The 21449-nt window shown below is 41.6% G+C and overlaps 1 pseudogene; it reads right to left on the reverse strand.

Annotated features, from left to right (window-relative positions):
• Nucleotides 1-9372: 9372 nt before the first annotated feature.
• Nucleotides 9373-10254, reverse strand: LOC122692439 (annotated as a pseudogene).
• Nucleotides 10255-21449: the final 11195 nt, after the last annotated feature.

A 21449-nucleotide genomic window follows, 5' to 3' on the forward strand; every position in this document is an offset into this window, starting at 1 on the left:
TGTTAGTATGGATCACAAGATGACGGGTTGGTATTTAGAAATGTACAATTATTAGCAATATATCTTTGTTTATATTCACACGATTTGTGATTATTTGAAAACCAAGATATGTTATTGAACTCTCAAGTTACTCCATGCTGCTATGCTTCCTTTTTAGTGTGTATGCAAAGTTATGTTTTTGATGATTGCTACTCAAAGATGAGACAAGGCCTTCTATCCTAGAGAGAAATCATTTATATTTATTCTCCATTAGGAGATTAAGGACACAGTGATGTAGCATGTACACTGAACATTTAAATGGAGGTGTTACTGTTGGTGGGAATGCAAACTAGTACAGCCGCTACGGAGAACAGTGTGGAGATTTCTTAAAAAACGGGAAATAGAACTGCCATATGACCCAGCAATACCACTCCTGGGCATACACACTGAGGAAACCAGATCTGAAAGAGACATGTGCACCCCAATGTTCATCGCAGCACTGTTTATAATAGCCAGGACATGGAAGCAACCTAGATGCCCATCAGCAGATGAATGGATAAAGAAGCCGTGGTACATATGCACCATGGAATATTACTCAGCCGTTAAAAAGAATTCATTTGAACCAGTTCTAATGAGATCGATGAAACTGGAGCCCATTATACAGAGTGAAGTAAGCCAGAAAGATAAAGAACATTACAGCATACTAACACATATATATGGAATTTAGAAAGATGGTAACGACAACCCTATATGCAAAACAGAAAAAGAGACACAGAAGTACAGAACAGACTTTTGAACTCTGTGGGAGAAGGTGAGGGTGGGATATTGTGAAAGAACAGCATGTATATTATCTATGGTGAAACAGGTCACCAGCCCAGGTGGGATGCATGAGACAAGTGCTCGGGCCTGGTGCACTGGGAAGACCCAGAGGAATCGGGTGGAGAGGGAGGGGGGAGGGGGGATCAGGATGGGGAATACGTGTAAATCTATTGCTGATTCATGTCAATGTATGACAAAACCCACTGAAAAAATAAATTAATTAATTTTAAAAAATAAATAAATAAATAAATGGAGGTGTTAATCATTCTTGTCAAACATCGCTATAGGTCACCATGAAGTAAGTGTTCAGGGAGTAATTCCACATATTAAAGTAAGATGCACATTTTCAATAGTTATGTCACTTGCATTTTAAGGAAAATACAATGACAGTTCACTGAACTCTTGATGTATCTTTATAATATCAAGAGATGTCATGAATATTAGTTGACATGTTTCAAATAAAGATACCTCTGATACGCTAGAAATGTATGGAAACCCTTCTCAGAAAAGTCATGTAATTAGTGTACATCTTGTTTCATTCGTAAATGATTAGCCTCCATTTTGTAACTGTAGAAATCACAGTTCTGAGATCATTGTATCAGAGGAGTGAATATCGTTGTTTATGCTTGTAATCTGTATTTAATCAGTTACACAGTGGATTGGAAAAAGTTTTATTCTTTCTATGTGTGATAGTACATGTTAATAAAACTGATGGTTTCTTGTGATAAAGCCGGAATGTAATGAATGAAGTGTCAACCTACTGATTTAAGGTCGCAGGGAAGAATACCTAACAATAAACTCTTTGTTAGCACAGAGGGATGATATCTGTAACAATTAGTTTCCTTACTGCCTTTATGCCTCAAATATTGGGATATTTCCCATCATTTCTGCATTGTACTTTCCCCCCTCTGTAACTGCTGGGACATTGTAATGGTTCCAATAAGGATCATACAGAGTATTGTTGAGAGCTCCCCTGAACTGCTCCATGCTGTTGCTGCCTCAGCGTCTGTCTGGGGAGCAGGCAGCCTGCAGGTCCTTGAACTCACACCAGCCAGTCCTGTGAGCACCTGCTCTAGACAACCACCCACCTTGTGATCAGCAGCCTTGCTGAACCCTAGGTTCTACTTCACAGGTGCCCACCCCTTCAATGACACCCTCACAGCGCTCACCAGATTCCTGCTCCCCTTGGTTTGAATAGACCCATCCACACTCAGCCTGGGGAGCCCACAGCACTTCACCCAGGGTCTCTTATAAAGGCCTGAACCCCAAGTACTGGAGCTTTCTCTGCCTGGTTCTAGCCTGACCTCCCTCAGAAATTCCCACCCTAAACCCTCCCCTCCTGAGAGGTCTCAGCTGTGCTGAGAGTGAGGGCTGAAGCTCAGGGCTCCTGAGTGTGGGTCTTGGGGGAGAAGCATCAGAACAAACAGAATTTGCTAAAGACTCATTTCATGGCCCCACTTCAGACCTGCAGATTCATAACTTCTTAGGGTGGGGACCTGACCTCGAGGGGTTCGTATTCACTGAAATGGTTCAGAAAGATTCCTTTAAGTGGTTTCAACCTGGTTTCCTATCAAGATCACATGACCAGTGTTAAGGGATAGCCTCCCCGGTGCCCTCCCCACAGAGTTCTCTGGGTCCTGTGGGAGCATCAGTATGGTGTGTAGGAAGTGCTCCAGGGGATTCTAAGGGGAGGCCCGGGATAAGGACGCGGCTCCTGGTGCATTTGTGAGACCTGAAGTCCGGCGTCAGTCCGCGGAGAGGCCGCAGGGTTGGTCTAGCTGGATTTGGACCAGGAAGTCAACTCACATCATCTGTGTGAGCAGAGGGTTAGGAGCTCTCTATGGGGAGAGAACAATCAAGAAATTAGTTCACAGACTGGTCTCCAGGTAGGAAGTGATTGTTCCTGAATCTCTCCGGAGACAGAGGACAGGAGAGGTGAGTCTTTTTAGCTTTTCAAGGTCCTTCTGTCTGTAGTGGTGAAGTAGTTGCAGATTAAAGAGCTGTGCGGGTGCCTTTGAAGGTATTTTCTCAAGATGCAGAGATACGTTCGCTGCATAACATCCCCAGAGAAGACGCAGAGCAGGAGGAAGAAGAGGAGGAAACGGCAGCTTCTCAGGTACATGTCCTGTCCCGGGTCTGGGTCTGTGTCTGCTTTTCCTGCTGAAATGCCTGGACTGAGGGAACCTGCAAACCTTTAGTTCTCGGCTTCTACTTTTTCTGCCTGGGGCGTTTGTTATCAACTTCTTAGTTTTTCCTTTTCTTACCATAGTGAGGACCGGCTCTTTAGACCACTTCTCCCTTGTGTCCCAGAACCTTGTCTCCCTTGTCTGTAGGGAGCATGATGAATTCTGGCTTTCTATAGAGCATGATGAATTCTCAACCTGAATTAGTGACTTTCAACTAGTGAGAATATTCCCTTTGTGAGAAATAAACATGGGGAGGCATAGGTTCTGAGATTCCCATTGGCATGTGGTTCAGTCTTGGGATCTTAGAGAAGTAGGGGAAATTAGTGATGAATTTACATGTATCCGCAACTCCAGACATTTAGAACAGGATTAAGAAATTGTCCTTATGAACAGAATTACCCCAGTGGTCCAGAGTTCCACAGGAAGTTTGGGGAAAAGAAGGAGAAAAGTATGAGAGACCCTTCTCCATGTTGGCAGGAAGGACTCACTCTTAAGTGTAGCCTTAGGATACAGAACATGGAAGTTAGATAAGAAGAGAATTTTGCATAAAACTGGTATTTTTCAGGATTCAGATCACTGCTAGCATCTAGCCCATCACCCCTCACGCTTTCTGGTTCAGGTGCTTCTGTGATTTTGCAACTGTGCTGTTCCTGCTTTCTGTCTTTAAAAAGGATTTTTGAAAGGTTTAGTGAGGGATGTGTATAAGCTGACAAAATTAGTGTGGCAAACCACGCCTTCTTAGTTCTGTTTGCTTTGGAAAATGAACACTCACCTGTGTTTAGTAAGGTTCTTGCATTTGGGGAATGGAGGTTTTCATCACTCAAGCCCAGGTCTGATCATTTCCGTTAATAATATACTCTGCACTCATTTTCCAGACAGAATTCTTATCACATCTTTGTGTTTTCTACAATATTTACAAGAATGTTATTACTTATGTATGTTTAACTGTTAAATCTAAAATATGATTCAACACAAATGATAGAGATTTTCAAAGGAATAAAAGATTCAGAACCAAGAGCTCTAATTTATTTTATGTCATTGTGTTTTTGCACTGTAATGTATTTGTAAAATATAGATTATTGCCACAAATAAATTATAAGATTTAAGCACAGAAATCTACTCCTGATTTTATAAACATGAATAATTTTTCTCCCAAATAGTGTATGGTTGTGTGCATGAAAATGTTAACAGTATATGACATTTTTTCTGTTTTTGATATTTTTGCCAGTTACCTCAACTGGTAAAACATCCATTAGAGTGGTCTCTGTGTTCAGTTCAGTTCAGTCGCTCAGTCAGGTCTCTGTGTTGACTTAATTCTTTTTACATAAAATTGAGCTCAGATCCATTGAAGTAAATCCCAAGCTCTACCATTTTCTGAATATTTGATGAAATATTCCAAACCATTTTGAAGAGCAATATTTTTTATCTAAAATTATTTATATGGCTCATTCAAGGTTAAAAAAATAAAAAACTGTTAGAAAGTTCTATAGTTCAAAAATAGGCAAAAAGATTGTTTTCTCTGCTTACTAATCTATTAAACCTGTAAAATCTGTAAAGCGCATAAAGTTCAATAATAACTATGAATTCTTACCTGGCTCTTTTCAGCTCAGTTCAGTTGCTCAGTTGTGTCCGACTCTCTGCAACCCCATGGACTGCAGCACACCTTACAATCACCAACTCCCGGAGCTTACTCAACCATACGTCCGTTGAGTCAGTGATGCCATCTAACCATCTCATCCTCTGTCATCCCCTTCTCCTCCCGCCTTCAACCTTTCCCAGCATCAGGGTCTTTTCAAATGAGTCAGTTCTTCACATCAGGTGGCCAAGGTATTGGAGTTTCAGCTTCAGCATCAATCCTTCCAATGAATATTCAGGACTGATCTCCTTTAGGATGGACTGGTTGGATGTCCTTGCAGTCCAAGGGACTCCCAAGAGTCTTCTCCAACACCACCGTTCAAAAGCGTCAATTCTTTGGCACTCAGCTTTCTTTATAGTCCAACTCTCACATCCATATATGACTACTAGAAAAAGCATAGCTTTGACTAGACAGACCTCTGCTGACAAAGTAATGTCTCTGCTTTTTTATATGCTGTCTAAGTTGGTCATAGTTTTTCTTCCAAGGAGTAAGCGTTTTAATTTCATGGCTGCAGTCACCATTTGCAGTGATTTTGGAGCCCAAAACAATAAAGTCTCTCACTGTTTCCATTGTTCCCCCATCTATTCGCCATGAAGTGATGAGACTGGATTCCATGGCTATCGGCCATGGCTCTTTGACCTCCGTGCTATTCACAATGGCCATTTATCAACCAGACATTTAGTTAAAACTAAGCTTGTTCAAGATGAAAAACTGTGGCCCCACCCTAGAATTCTTGACTCACAATGTGCTTTTAAAAAAATTCCTGCTTTGATTGATATTTATCCTGTGGAACACAAGGGAAATCCTCAAAAATAAATATGCCTCTGTTGATCACATTTAATAGTTTTTCTCCCAGATGAATGAATGAATCATAGTCTCTCAGTCATGTCCCACTCTTCGTGACCCCATGGACTATATAGCCTGCCAGGTTCCTCTCTCCATAAGATTCTCCAGGCAAGAATACTGGAGTGGGTTGCCATTTCCTTCTCCAGGGATCTTCCCAACCCAGGGATCGAATCCAGGTCACCCGCATTGTGGACAGATTCTTTACCGTCTGAGCCAGTAGGGAAGTCAAAGTGGCTTTGTGGATCATATGTCATCCTGTTTTCTTCAGGTTAGAAATATGGTAGCGCATATTGCTATATAAAAAAGTATATTATTGTATAACATCAGACACTCTTCTCATTGTAAAACTAGTTCTCTGAACTTGCTGTTTTCATCTTGGGTCACATAAGGAAGTCTTCCCACAGTCGCATGGCATACATACTTTGCATTTCAGGGACGGCTGACATTCCAGGGTCTGGCCATATCCTTCACTCAAGAGTGAGAGAGTCAGTTCCAAAAAAAAAAAAAAAAAAAAAAAAGAAAGAAAAGAAAAAGAGAGAGTCAGTTCCCATGCAGGTTGATAAGAAGTCCGAGGGTCCCCAAGGAGAGAGGGGTCTGGAATTCTCAAGGAAGAGGAAAGGACAAACTTTTTTGTCTACATTCCTTAGTCTTCATCAATTACATAACTCAGTTTAAACTGTACTAGGGATTATACAACAACACTGTATCCTGCTTGAGGACAGTTTCTCTTTCCTGAAAAACCTTCTGGCTAATCCTGTTATCTTAAAATGTAAATTATGGGAGTGGGTCTAGTAAGACCTTTACAACCTCCAGACATTCTTTTGATTCATTGTGATGACTGATTAAAAGGTATATAACTTCCTTGCCAACACCAGCGAGTGGGCACTCTTTCTGCCCCCTTCTGATGTCTATTTCAGACGCTTTCTCTACCTCTTTTATACTTTAATAAAACTCTATTACACAAAAGCTCTGAGTGATCAAGCCTCATCTCTGGCCCCAGATAGAATTCTTCTTCGGAGGCCAAGAATCCTGGCATCTTCTGTGGTTCAGCAACAACCTTTCAAGAGGAGCGGGAATGCCTGGACCTCGGTCAGTGGAAATTGTCCAGGGATGTGATGTTACAGAACTACTGGAACCTGGCCTGCTTGGGTGAGGATAGCTTCCTCCCAGAATCCCTTATCTACCCTCAGGGTTTGGGGTCCTTCACTTGTAGAATGTCTCCTGGAGGCTTCTGCATCCCACGATCTCTGCTATTGAGGAATAAATGGGAGTTTGTGAGTACAGACAAAAAGCTCCATGATGATTCACATGATTCTAACCTTCTTCTTTCTTGAGTTCTCTGCCTCCTTCACTCTAGACTAGTGGTCACTCTCTAACTTTACTGGTATAAAGTCATGCTGCCCTCCTCATAAAGACAGAGGTCCACTCTTATTTTTGGCTGAGTGTTATTCTGATGGAGATCTCAGGATCTGGGTTTTAACTATTGCCTACTACAGTAAAGGTGCTTTCTATAAAGCTTTTAGAGAAGTTACATTCTAGACTCTTTACACATTCTACAATGCCTTCCTCTCTCACGAGACCGCAATGTTGTTCAGTCGCTCAGTCGTGTCCGACTCTTTGTGACCCCATGGACTGCAGCACGTCAGGCCTCCCTGTCCATCACCAACTGCCAGAGCTTGCTCAAACTCATGTCCATTGAGTTGATGATGCCCACTAACCATCTCATCCTCTGTCGCCCGCTTCTCCTCCTGCCCTCAATCTTTCCCAGCATCAGGGTCTTTTCCAATGAGTTGGCTCTTAGCATCAGGTGGCCAAAGTACTGGAGTTTCAGCTTCAGCATCAGTCCTTCCAATGAATATTCAGCACTGATTTCCTTTAGGATGGACTGGTTTGATCTCCTGGCTGTTTGAGGGACTCCCAAGAGTCTTCTCCAACAGCACAGTTTAAAAGCATCAGTTCTCCAGCGTTCAGCCTTCTTTATGGTCCAAATCTCACATCCACACATGACTACTCGAAAAACCATAGCTTTGACTAGACAGACCTTTGTTGGCAAAGTGATGTCTCTGCTTTTTAACATGCTGTCTAGGTTTGTCACAGCTTTTCTTCCAAGGAGCAAGCATCTTTTAATTTCATGGCTACAGTCACCCCTTCAGTGATTTTGGAGTCCAAGGAAATAAAGTCTCTCACTGTTACCATTGTTTCCCCTTTTCTTTGTCATGAAGAGACGGGACTGGATGCCATGATCTTAGTTTTTTGAATTTTGAGTATTAAGCCAGCTTTTTCACTCTCCTCTTTCACTTTCATTGAGAGGCTCCTTAGTTCCTCTTTGCTTTCTGCCTTAGGGTGGTGTCATCTGCATATCTGAGGTTATTGATATTTTTCCTGGCAATCTTGATTCCAGCTTGAGCCTCATCCAACCCAGCATTTTGCATAATGTTATCCGCATATAAGTTAAATAAGCAGGTGACAATATACAGCTTTGATGTACTCCTTTCCCAATTTGGAACCAGTTCATTGTTCCATGTTCAGTTCTAACTGTTTCTTCTTGACCTGCATACCAGTTTCTCAGGAAGCAGATCAGGTGGTCTGGTATTCCCATCTCTTTCAGAATTTTCCACAGTTTGTTGTGATCCACACAAAGCCTTTAGCATAATCAATGAAGCAGAAGTAGATGTTTTCTGGAATTCTCTTTCTTTTTCTGTGATCCAACGGATGTTGGCAATTTCATCTCTGACTCATCTGCCTTTTCTAAATCCAGCTTGTACATCTGGACATTCTCAGTTCACATACTGTTGCAGCCTAGCTTGAAGGATTTTGAGCATTACCTTGCTGGCAAGTAAAATGAGTGCCATTGTGCAGAAGTTTGAACATTCTTTGGCACTGATCTTCTTTGGGATTGGAGTGAAAGCTGATCTTTTCCGACCTGTGGCCACTGCTGTGTTTTCCAAATCTGCTGGCATACTGCGTGCAGCACTGTCTCAGCATCATCTTTTAGGATTTGAAATATCTCGGCTGGAATTCCGTCATCTCCAATAGCTCTGTTTATAGTGATGCTTCCTGAGACCCACTTGACTTCTCACTCCAGGATTTCTGACTCTAGGTGAGTGATCACACCATCCTCTTATCTGATGTGACAAGATCTTTTCAGTTTAGTTCATCTGTGTATTTTCACCACCTCTCCTTAATAGTCATGTCCAACTCTTTGTGACCCCGTGGACTATACAGTCTGTCAAATTCTCGAGGCCAGAATACTGGAGTGGGTAGCCTTTCCTTCTCCAGGGAACCTTCCCAACCCAGGGTTCGAACCTAGGTCTCCCACATTGCAGGAGGATTCTTTACCCGCTGAGCCACAGGGGAAGCCCAGTATAGTTCATCTCTGTATCCTTACCACTTCTCCTCATTATCTTCTGCTTCTGTTAGGTCCATACTGTTTTTGTCCATCTTTGCATGAGGTGTTCCCTTGATATCTCTCTTTCTCTTTTTTTATTTTTTGGTTAATTTTTATTTTCTATTGGAGTAGAGTTGATTTCTGTTGTGTTTGTTTTAAGTTTACAAGAACGTGATTCGGTTATACACAGATGTATATCTCCTCTGTTCTTTTTTGGGGTCTTTTCCCATATAGGTTCTTCCAGTGTATCCAGCGACTTCCCTGTGCTATGTGGTAGGTCCACTGGCATTATCTATATGATAAAAAGTAGTGTGTTTTTGTTAATCGCAACCTCTAAATGTCTCCCTGCCACTACATTTTTTTAAAAAGTCGTAAGTTGCATTTCTTCTTTATTTTTTTTATTTATTTCTTTTTTTTAAATTTCTTTCTTTCTTTTTTTTTTTTTAACGAAGCCAAACTCCAGACTATATTCTAATCAGTTTTTTGGATCAAAAAATTCAAAATAGAGAAAACCACAAAGTACAAAAGCTTTTCTGACGCTTTTCATTATCACAGAACACGCCACCTGTAATGTGTGCAAAGAGGAAATGAGGGGCTGAGGGAGAGGAAGTCAAACTGGGGAAGGCTGAATGGCTGCTTCACTTCTTCTTCTTCTTATCCTTCTCACTCATAGCCAGGATCATCATGAGCTTTCTGAAGAGAGTTACGAAATCTAGGAAGAGGTCAACGCAGTGCCAGATATAATCTTTATCTCCATTTTCAGCCTTTTCAATAGTGAGTTGAGTATCAAAAAGGACAAAGCCACACATGACCACCAGCCCCAAATACAGGTTTGCCTGGAAAAGCCAAACAGATCCGAAGAAAAGGTTCCCCAGGGAAGACAAGGGCATCAGGCTCATGGCCGACATCAAGATACCTCCTAGAAAGAGGTAGCTACGGCGCCTGGCATAGAGTGCACTCAGGGTAAAGCAGGTGAATATCATTGCTGTGCCCATGGAGGCAGCAGGAAGGATGCTGGGGTTGATGGCGATGCACAAGGCCAGAGCAGGGCCCAGGCAACTCCTGTAAGGAAAGCAGATCCAGCCAGAAGTCCCAGTCTTTTTTGCTCAGTTTCATGGCTGTGAGGTGTTGCCATCAGCCAAATCATCAACCCCAAAGAGCCCAAGGCAGACAGCAGGCCAGCCTGAGTGAAATGGGTGACCACATGGACATAGGCCCCCACAGCCGCCACAAACATACAGAGGGCAAAACTGGCATAAACCTTCTTCAGGTGCTGCTGTGTCGAGGGGGTTATGTGGGAAAATTTAAAGAGTGCATCAAAGTTGATCTTCCGATTAAATATATCCATGATGCTACTGTCTGTGGGACACAGCTTCCGCTCTTCTAACCCGCCTCTCAGGAGCCCACACGGCTCTACTAAGACCGGATGTGCTTCGGTAAGTTGCGTTTCTAAGTCTGTGAGTCTGTTTCTGTTTATAGTTAATTTGTATAAATTTATAGATGCCCCCCTAAGTGATACTTCTTCTTTCATCTCTGACTTCACTGAGTATGATAAGTTCTCAGTTCATCCATGCTCCTGAAAATGTCATTCATTCATTCTTTTGGAGTGTATTCCAGTGTTTAGATGGACACAAGACTCTTCATTTCTCTATAGATGGAACTTTGGTTGATGCTCTGTCTTAGATATTGTCAGTAGTGCTGCCCTGAAAATAGAGGTGCAGCTATCATTTTAAATCATGATTTTCTCTGGGTCTAAGGCAAAGGGTGGGCTTGCCAGATCGTGTGGTATGTCTATATTTAGTGTTTTAAGGAATTTCCACACTCTTTTCCTTGTGGCTGCACCCACTCAATTACATTCCCACCCACAATGTAGGAGGATTCTCTGTGACTTTATTGGTGTGTGAAAGAAAGTGAAAGTGAAGTCGCTCAGTTGTGTACAACTCTTTGTGACCCCGTGGACTGTAGCCTACCAGGCTCCTCCATCCATGGGATTCTCCAGGCAATACTGGAGTGGGTTGCCATTTCCTTCTCCAGAGGATCTTCCCTACCCAGGGGTCGAACCCAGGTCTCCCGCATTGCGGGCAGACACTTTAACCTCTGAGCCACCAGGGAAGCCCAGTGTGAGATGAGTGCAATTGTGCTGTAGTCTGAGCATTCTTTGACATTGCCTTTCTTTCAGATTGGAATGAAAACTGACCTTTTCCAGTCCTGTGGCCCCTGCTGAGTTTTCCAAATTTCCCTGCATATTGAGTGCAGGACTTTAACAGCATCATCTTTTAGGATTTGAAATAGGTCAGCTGGAATCCCATCACCTCCACTAGTTTGTTCATAGTGATGCTTCTTAAGGCCCACTTAACTTTGCATTCCAGGACGTCTGGCTCTAGGTGAGTGATCACACCATCGTGCTTATCTTGGTCATTAAGATCTTTCTTGTATAGTTCTTCTGTATATTCTTGCCACCTCCTCTTAATATCTTCTGCATCTGTTAGATCCATACCATTTCTGTCCTTTATTGTGCCCATTTCTGCATGAAATATTCTTTTGGTATCTCTAATTTCCTTGAAGCGATTTCTAGTCTTTCCCATTCAATTGTTTTCCTCTATTTCTTTGCACTGATAACTGAGGAAGGCTTTCTTATCTCTCCTTGCTATTCTTTGGAACTCTGCATCCAAATGGGTATATCTTTCCGTTTCTCCTTTTACACTTTTGATTTGCAGTTTTGATTTACATTTCTGTAACATTTCACAAAATTGAAAACTTTTTCATGTGACATTTTTAATAACAGTGTGAGTAAAACTGAGCTTTGGATCGGCCTCGTGATCTTTTGCCCTGGCTTGCCTCTTTTTCCCCAACGCACCTAGGACGTTTCTTCAGGCAGGAGTTTCTTCCTTCCAGCCCCTGAGTCTGGTGAATGTGAAGTGCCGTCAGCCCAGGATTTTCCGTTGCTGTACCAAAAGGGGCCACAAGGCGGGAGCATTTCCCCATGCGTCACAATTATCTATTCATTTATTATGGTTAACTTTTATTTTCTATTGAAGTAGAGTTGATTTCTGTTGTGTTTGTTTTAGGTTGACAGGAACTTGATTCAGTTATACATAGAAGTACATCTTTTCTATTATTTTTCGGGGTCTTTTCCCATATAGGTTCTTTGAGTATATTCAGTAGACTTCCTGTGCTATTCAGTAGGTCCATTTCGATTATCTATCTGAAAATAAGTAGTGTGTATCTGTAAACCCCAATCTCTTAATGTTTCCCTTCCCCAAACTTTAAAAAAAAAATCGTAAACTCGTCTTTCTATGTCTCTGAGTCTGTCTCAGTTTACGAATTAGTTCACTTGAGGAATTTATAGATTCTCCGTGTATGTGATCCTTCGCTTTCCCTCTCTGACCGGCTTCACTCAGTTTGGTAAATCTCTCGGTCAATCCATGCTCCTAAGCTGACTTGTTTTCATTCGTTTCGATGGTTGAGTTTTGATGGGCAAGTTCCTCGATATTTCTCTATTGGTGGACAATTTCATTTATGTTCTGTCTTGGAGATTGTCAGTAACGCTGCCCTGAAAACAGGGGTGCAACCATCATTTTCAGTTTTGATTTTCTCCCAATCTAAGACCGGGAGTGGGCTTGCCGGATCATGTGTTAAGTCTTCGTGTAGTGTTCTAAGGAATCGCCATACTGTTTTCTTTTGAGGCTGCCCGCCCCGCCATTTCCCTCCCCGCCCACAGTGCAGGAGGAGTCCCTGTTCCCCTCGCCCTCCGCAGCATTTAACCTGTAGGTCTTTGGGGGGATAGCTGTCTGAGGGGGTGAGCTGATACCTCGTTGAGGTTTCAGTTGACATTTCTGTAAGAGTGATCCTGAGCATCTTTCCATGCACTCTATTGCCATCTGGATGCCTTCTTTGGAAAAACGTCCGTTTAGGTCTTTGCCTGTTTTCCTGCTGGGTTGACTGGGGTTTTTTTGTTTGTTTGTTTGTTTTTTTATCTTGAGCTGTGTCAGCAGTTTGCATCTTTGGAGATGAATTCCTTGTTTCTAACTTCGGTTGCAAACACTTATTTTCCCATTCTGAGGGTTGTCTTTTTCTTTCCTTACGGCTGCCCTTCCTGTGCAAAACCTTTTTAGGTTAATGAGGTGCCTTTTTTTAAATTTAGTTTTATTTTGAACAATTCGGAGTGTAGATCCAAAAAGAACTTGCTGTGATTTATGTCAATGTGTGTTCTGCATATATTTTCCTCAAGAGATTTAGAGGAATCGTCCCTACATATAAAACTCTTTAATCGATTTGAAGTTCCTTCATCTGTAAGCGGTTAGGGAGAGGTGTAAATTCCTTCAGTTTTCACAAGTTGAAGGACCCTCCACCCCGTCCTCGATCGTGGCTGTTAACAACTTCCAGTCCCAGCCTCAGCGTAGGAGGCGCCCTTTTCCCCACAACCTCTCCAGCCGTTATCGCTTTTAAGGCTTTTTGACAAAGGCCGTTCTGATCGTTTGACCTGATATCTCCTTGTATTTTTTTTTTTAATTTACAGTTCTGTAATATTTCACGAAGCTGAAAGCTTTTCATGCGATATTTTTAAAAACAGTGTGAGTAAAGCTGGTCTTTTGAGATCGGCCCTGTGATCATTGGCCGTGTTCTGAATTTTCCCCCCAACCCAGCGAGGACGTCAGTCGGGGAGAGGCGTCCCTTCCTGCAGCCGCTCGGTCCTGTGAATGTTAAGGGCCGCCTGCAGTTTCCCCGCTGTTGTTACCAAAAGCGGCCACAAGGCGGCAGCACACCTTCATGTCCCGCGGCTTTGTTTTGTTGGCTAAATTAATATTTATTTTCTCTTGGAGTAGAGTGGATTTCCGTTGTTGTGTTTGTTTCGGGTTTGCAGGAACTTGATTCAGTTACACAGAGAACTGTATCTATTCTTTTTCTGGTTTGTCCCAGGTCAGTTCTTTCAGGGTGTTTGGTAGACATCTCTGTGTTATTCAGGAGGTCCTTTTGGATTATCTGATAATACGTTGTAGGTACGTGTTAATCCCAACCTCTTAGTGTCTGCCTCTCTGTTTTGTTTTGTTTTTTTAAATAATCATGTTGGTTTTCTAAGTCTGAGAGTCTGTTTCTCTTAATGAATTCTTTCATTCGTATGAATTTATAGATTCCACCTGTAAGTGATGTATTTCTTTCCCTTCCTGACCGACTTCACTGAGTATGATAAATCTCGGTCCGTCCATGCTGCTGACAATGATATTTTTTCGCTTTTTTTTGACAGCTGAGTGATTCCCGTGTGTAGATGGGTCAGTGACTTTATTTCTCTATTGATGGACATTTCGACTGACGCTCTTTATTGTGCTGGGCTTAGTCGCTCAGTCGTGTCTGACTCTCTGCGACCCCCTGGCCTGTAGCCCGCCAGGCTCTGCTGTTTTGGGGGATTCTCCAGGCAAGAATACCGGAGGGGGTTGCCACGCCCTCCTCCAGGGGATCTCCCCAACCCAGGGATCGAATCCAGGTCTCCCGCATTGCAGGCAGATTCTTTACCAGCTGAGCCACTGGGGAAGCTCTCTATTAAATATTGTCAATATTGCCGCCTTGAAAATAGGGTTGCAAGTATCGTTTTAAATTATGGTTTTCTCCGGACCTAAGGCAATGGGTGGGCTTGCCCGATTGTGCAATAACTAGGATTAGTGTGTTTCAGGCATCTTCATACTGCTTTCTTTCATTGATGCCCCCACCCATTTACATCCCCGCCCACAGTGTAGGAAGATTTCCTGTTTGCCTCTCCTTCCGCATCATTTAATCTTTGTAGATCTTTTGGAAGATGGCCATTCTGAGGGCTGTGCGTTGATGCCACGTTGCAGTTTTGATGGGCGTTTCTCTAACAGTGATGCTGAGCATCTTTCATATATTCTATGGCCATCTGGATGCCATCTGAAGACACAGGTCTATTTAGATCTTTGGCCTGTATTTCTATTGATTGTCTTTTGATATTGAGCTGAATGAACTGTTTGCATGTTTTTGGAGATGAATACCTTGTTTTTACGGAGAAGGAAATGGCAATCCACTCCAGTGTTCTTGCCTGGAGAATCCCAGGGACAGAGGAGCCTGGTGGGCTGCCGTCTGTGGGGTCGCACAGAGTCGAACACGACAGAAGCGACTTAGCAGCAGCAGCAAGTCGTTTTTAAAATCGATTGTAACCATTTCCCCCAATTTAAATGTTATCTTTTTCTTTCACTTAGGTTGATCCTTGCTGTGCGAAAGCTTTTGAGGTTAATGAGGTTACTTTTGTTGAGGTTTTTTGTCTTTCGGGGGTTTTTTTGTTATTCTAAGAGCAAAACCAAGAACTTGCTGTGATTTACTTCAAAACCTGTTTTGCCTATATTTTCCACAAGAAGTTTAGAGTATCCATCGCTCCATTTAGTTCTTTAATAGATTTGGAGTTTCTTTTCTGCATGAGGTTAGGGAGAGACGTAGTTTCATTCACTTTTCACTTAAGGAACCTCCGCGTTGTCCTCTGCTCTGGCTGTTAACAGCTGACATTGCCAGCATCATTGTGGGAGAATTTCTTTTCCTCCGAAACCTCTCCACCATTTACTGTTTGTAGAGTTTTTGACACAAGCCATTCTGGCTGGGGTTAGCTCATATTTAGTTGTAATTTTGATTTGAATTTCTCTAAAATTACTTCATGTTGAAAGGTTTCCATGTGATTTTTTTTAAAAAAAGAAAACTGTGATTAAAACCGACCTCTCAAGACTGGCCTATTGACAACCTGCCCGGTTTTCTTCTTTTCCCCGGACCCACCCAAGGGCACAAGTTGAGGACAGGTGTTTTTTCCTTATGTCCCCTCAGCCCATGCACACTTTTGCCAATGCCACTTTCTCTTTCTATTGCTGGTTGAATGTATTCCACTGTCTAGATGGACGAGTTACTTTCATTTCTCTATTGATGGACATTTTGTTTGATACTGTCTTCAATATAGTCAATAGTGCTGTCCTAAAAATAAGGGTACACGCACATATCATTTAAATTTTTTATTTTTTCTGGATCTAAGGCAAGGAGTTGGCTTCCAGGGTGTTAGTAACTCCCTGTTTAGCATTTTAAGGAATCTCCATGTTTTTCTTCTTGGCCGCACCCACCCTGCCTCCAGGGTAGAAGGATTCCTTTTCCCCAGGCTCTGAGCAGAGTTTAATCTTTGTAGATCTTTTGGAGGATAGCCAATCTCAGTGATTTTAGCTCATACCTCATCATCGTTTTGATTTGCATTTCTCCAATCATTAGTGATGCTGAGCACCTTTTCATGTGCCTTTTGGCCACCTGGATACCTTCTTTGAAAAAAACATCCATTTAGATCTTTGGTCCATTTCTGTTGTGTTTTCTTTTTTTTCTTTTTTATTGAGCTGCATGTGCTGTTTGCTTGTTTTGCAGATGAATTACTTGTTGGGATCTTCCCGACCCAGGGGTTGAACCCGCTTCTCTTATGTTTCCTGCATTGGCTGGTGGATCCTTTACCGCTAGCGCCACCCGGGAAGCCCTAAGGCTTGTGTCTCCTTACTTCTTCCCCCTTACGCTTCATCCGCCAGGCGATCCCAATGATTGCAACACCGCTCTGCAGAGAGAGCTGTCCTCTCAGTGGGGTGACCCTAAGGAAGGAGGCTGGAGGTGGGAACCCCGCCACCAGGTGACACGGGGCCCAGGGGACTTTGCAAAGCTCTTCCAGCCCAGAGAACCCACCATCCTTTGGGGGGACTAGATTTAGTTCTGCTGCAGGAGGGTCCCCTGGATCTGGAGACTGTGGACTCATGCAGAGGGGAACAGGAAGCCCATGTCCATCGGGGTGGGGGGCTCATTGGCTGGCATATCCTCCCCAGCGCCCTCAGCCCCAGGACAGTCCCGCCTGGGGACCCAGCCTGCTCAGGCCCGAGGGATGTGACCCAGCCCAGGTCCCCAAGGCCTGAGGGGAACAGAGCCAGCAGTTCTTTTGTCTTTCTTTCTCTGCTGTTCTTTTTAATGTTTATTTTGAACTTGAGTATATAGATGACTTGCATTGTTGTGTTTTTTTTAATGTGTAAAGCAACATTATTCATTTATATATAGATGTATATGTGTTCTTTTTGAGTTCTTTTTCTCATATAGGTTATTTATAGAGTCAAAGTAGTGTTCCTTGTGATCTACAGTGGGTCCTTATGGATTATTTGCAGTGTGTATATGTTATTCTCAACATATATTTCTCCTTGCACCCCGCCTTTCATTTTTGGTAACCATAAGTTTCTTTACTAAGTGTATGAAGCTGTCATTGTTTTGTAAAGAAGTTCATTTGTTTCCATGTTTGGATTCCACCTAGAAGTGATAACATGTGATACTTTGTCTCAATTACTTCACCTAGTGTGACATCTCTAGTTCTTTCCTGTGACTGGAAGTGGCATTCTTTCATCTTTTTTGGCTGGGTAATGCCACAGTATCTGAACCCCATCTTCTTTAACCATTCATCTGTCTTCTACACTTAGGTTTCTTTTGTATCTTGGTGATTGTATCCAGTGATGCCATGATGGTTGGTATGCAGTATGTTTTGAAATTTTGGTTTTCCCAGGATCCATGCCCAGGCGTGGGATGGCTGGGTCACGTGGTACTTTGTTGTGGAGTGTCTGAAAGCCCCTCCAGAGTGGATGCACTGATTTACATTTCTACCCACAGGGAAGGAGGGTTCCCTTCTCTCCACACCCCCTCCAGCATTTATTGTCGAATTTTTGAGGGGGCCATGTTGACTGGTGAGAAGTGATACCTCACTGAACTTCTGATTTGCATTTTTCTAATGATTAGGGACGCTGAGCATCTTTTCACGTACTTTATGGCCACCTAGATGCCTTCTCTGGATGCCTTCTTTGGAGAAATGCCCATTTAGATCTTTGGCCCATTTTTCTTTTCTCTTTCTTCTTAAATTGAGCTGCATGGAGTGTTTGCATGTTTTGGAGATGAATTCCTTGTATCTCCATTTGCAAACACTTTTTTTTCACCCATTCTGAGGATTGTCTTTTTCTTTCATTTATGGTTTACATTGCTGCTCAAATGCTTTTAAGGTTGATGAGGTCCCATTTGTTTAGTTTATTTTATTATTCTAAGAATGAATCCAAAAAGAACTGGCTGCAATTTATATCAAAGCATGTTCTGTATATTTTCCTCAAAAGCTTTATAGTATCCATCCCTCCATTTAGATCTTTAATTGATTTGGCGTATGTTTTTCTGCATGGGTTAAGCAGTGTAGTGATTTCATCATCTTTTCACTTGTTTGAAGAACCTCCACCTTGTCATCCATACTGATGGTTAACAGCTTACCTTGCCAGCATCAGTGTAGGAGGGTTCCCATTTCCCCACACCCTCTCCAGCATTTACTGTTTGTAGACTTTTTGCCAATGGCCATTCTGATCGGAGTGAGGTGATTCCTCATTGTACTTTTGATTTGAATTTCTGTAAGTTTTAGTGATACTGAAATCTTTTCATGTGATTATTTTGGAAGAATTTGAGTAAAACTTACCTCCCAAGGTTGGCTTCTTGACCAATTGCCAGCTTTTGAATTCTTTTTCCAGGATCTACCTAAGGTCATTTGTTGACAACAGGTGTTTATTCCTTGCATCCCTGAAGGCCTCAAGAATAATACGTCCCCATCTTCACAGATTTTAAGTTGTTGCTACCCAAAGGGGCCACAAGGTGGCAACATTTCTTCATGCCCCACTCTTTTTATTACTTTGGTTATTTAAATTTTTATATTCTATTGGAGTAGACGTGATTTCCGATGTTGTTTGTTTTTGGTTTTCAGGAACTTGAGTCAGTTATACATAGATGTATATCTATTAGACATGTGCCTTGTATTACATTGGGAAAAACTGTACTTTGGAAAAATACATGTTTTTAGAGTTTCTAGAATATGTTCTTGAGTTTGCTAATCAGAGACTGCCAATGCAACAAATAGTTCACAGTTGCTTTCATCTTGGTTTTCACTAGGGGTTAATTTTTTAAGGTTAAAATTTATGGACTCAAATCTACTAAAGTGACAAGGAAAATGTTTGAGTGTGTATAGCAAGTCGGATATGTGCTGTCAGTGAGAGAAGAATATAAAGACTGGAAATATTTTTGTTGTAAAAAAGTAATGATAATTCTATTCTCTAGTCAGTCATTTATAAATGGGGAAAAGTAGAACAAATTAATAAATTCTTGGCCTTGAGAGGCCTTTGGGGAATTTAGTCTCAGACTCCTGAGGAATTACAGCAGAGTCAGTATAGAAGAAGCTGTGTGGTCAGCACACCAAACTTATTTTTAAAACAAATTAGTCTTGGCCTAGTTTAATGAAAATGGAGGCAATTTTAGAAAGAAAATATGATTCACTAAATATTAAATTCTAGTTTTGTTAATTAAGGTCTATGTTTACTAAGAAACTCTTATGACATAGTTCCTTGCTTTTATGTTATAATGCTAATGAGAGTTACCTGAATTATTAAGGGGCTCTCTAAGTTCATTTCTAAAACTTATCTCAGTAATCAATCTTTGGATACAAGTTAAAATCTCCATGATCTATAGCCAGGAGATTAACACCAGGCTACAATTACTTAACAAATGAAGTCAGAGGACCTGGGACATATTGACTATACTTTTTTTTTTTTTTTTTAATTAGTTGGAGGCTAATTACTTCACAACATTGCAGTGGGTTTTGTCATACATTGACATGAATCAGCCATGGAGTTACATGTATTCCCCATCCCGATCCCCCCTCCCACCTCCCTCTCCACCCGATTCCTCTGGGTCTTCCCAGTGCACCAGGCCCGAGCACTTGTCTCATGCATCCCACCTGGGCTGGTGATCTGTTTCACTATAGATAATATACATGCTGTTCTTTCGAAACATCCCACCCTCACCTTCTCCCACAGAGTTCAAAATTCTGTTCTGTACTTCTGTGTCTCTTTTTCTGTTTTGCATATAGGGTTATCATTACCATCTTTCTAAATTCCATATATATGTGTTAGTATGCTGTAATGTTCTTTATCTTTCTGGCTTACTTCACTCTGTATAATGGGCTCCAGTTTCATCCATCTCATTAGAACTGATTCAAATGAATTCTTTTTAACGGCTGAGTAATATTCCATGGTGTATATGTACCACAGCTTCCTTATCCATTCATCTGCTGATGGGCATCTAGGATGCTTCCATGTCCTGGCTATTATAAACAGTGCTGTGATGAACATTGGGGTGCATGTGTCTCTTTCAGATCTGGTTTCCTCAGTGTGTATGCCCAGAAGTGGGATTGCTGGGTCATATGGCAGTTCTATTTCCAGTTTTTTAAGAAATCTCCACACTGTTTTCCATAGTGGCTGTACTAGTTTGCATTCCCACCAATAGGGTAAGAGGGTTCCCTTTTCTCCACACCCTCTCCAGCATTTATTGCTTGTAGACTTTTGGATAGCAGCCATCCTGACTGGCATGTAATGGTACCTCACTGTGGTTTTGATTTGCATTTCTCTTATAATGAGTGATGTTGAGCATCTTTTCATGTGTTTGTTAGCCATCTGTATGTCTTCTTTGGAGAAATGTCTGTTTAGTTCTTTGGCCCATTTTTTAATTGGGTCATTTATTTTTCTGGAATTGAGCTGCAGGAGTTGCTTGTATATGTTTGAGATTAATCCTTTTTCTGTTGCTTCATTTGCTATTATTTTCTCCCAATCTGAGGGCTGTCTTTTCACCTTGCTTATAGTTTCCTCTGTTGTGCAAAAGCTTTTAAGTTTCATTAGGTCCCATTTATTTATTTTTGCTTTTATTTCCAATATTCTGGGAGGTGGGTCATAGAGGATCTTGCTGTGATTTATGTCGGAGAGTGTTTTGCCTATGTTCTCCTCTAGGAGTTTTATAGTTTCTGGTCTTACATTTAGATCTTTAATCCATTTTGAGTTTATTTTTGTGTATGGTGTTAGAAAGTGTTCTAGTTTCATTCTTTTACAAGTGGTTGACCAGTTTTCCCAGCACCACTTGTTAAAGAGGTTGTCTTTTTTCCATTGTATATCCTTGCCTCCTTTGTCGAAGATAAGGTGTCCATAGGTTCGTGGATTTATCTCTGGGATTTCTATTCTGTTCCATTGATCTATATTTCTGTCTTTGTGCCAGTACCATACTGTCTTGATGACTGTGGCTTTGTAGTAGAGTCTGAGGTCAGGCAGGTTGATTCCTCCAGTTCCCTTCTTCTTTCTCAAGATTACTTTGGCTATTTGAGGTTTTTTGTATTTCCATACAAATTGTGAAATTATTTGTTCTAGTTCTGTGAAAAATACCGTTGGTAGCTTGATAGGGATTGCACTGAATCTATAGATTGCTTTGGGTAGAATGGCCATTTTGACAATATTGATTCTTCCAATCCATGAACATGGTATGTTTCTCCATCTGTTTGTGTCCTCTTTGATTTCTTTCATCAGTGTTTTATAGTTTTCTATGTATAGGTCTTTTGTTTCTTTAGGTAGATATACTCCTAAGTATTTTATTCTTTTTGTTGCAATGGTGAATGGTATTGTTTCCTTAATTTCTCTTTCTGTTTTTTCACTGTTAGTATATAGGAATGCAAGGGATTTCTGTGCGTTAATTTTATATCCTG

Source organism: Cervus elaphus, chromosome 4, assembly GCF_910594005.1.
Source record: "Cervus elaphus chromosome 4, mCerEla1.1, whole genome shotgun sequence".
NCBI classification, from domain to species: Eukaryota; Metazoa; Chordata; class Mammalia; order Artiodactyla; family Cervidae; genus Cervus; species Cervus elaphus.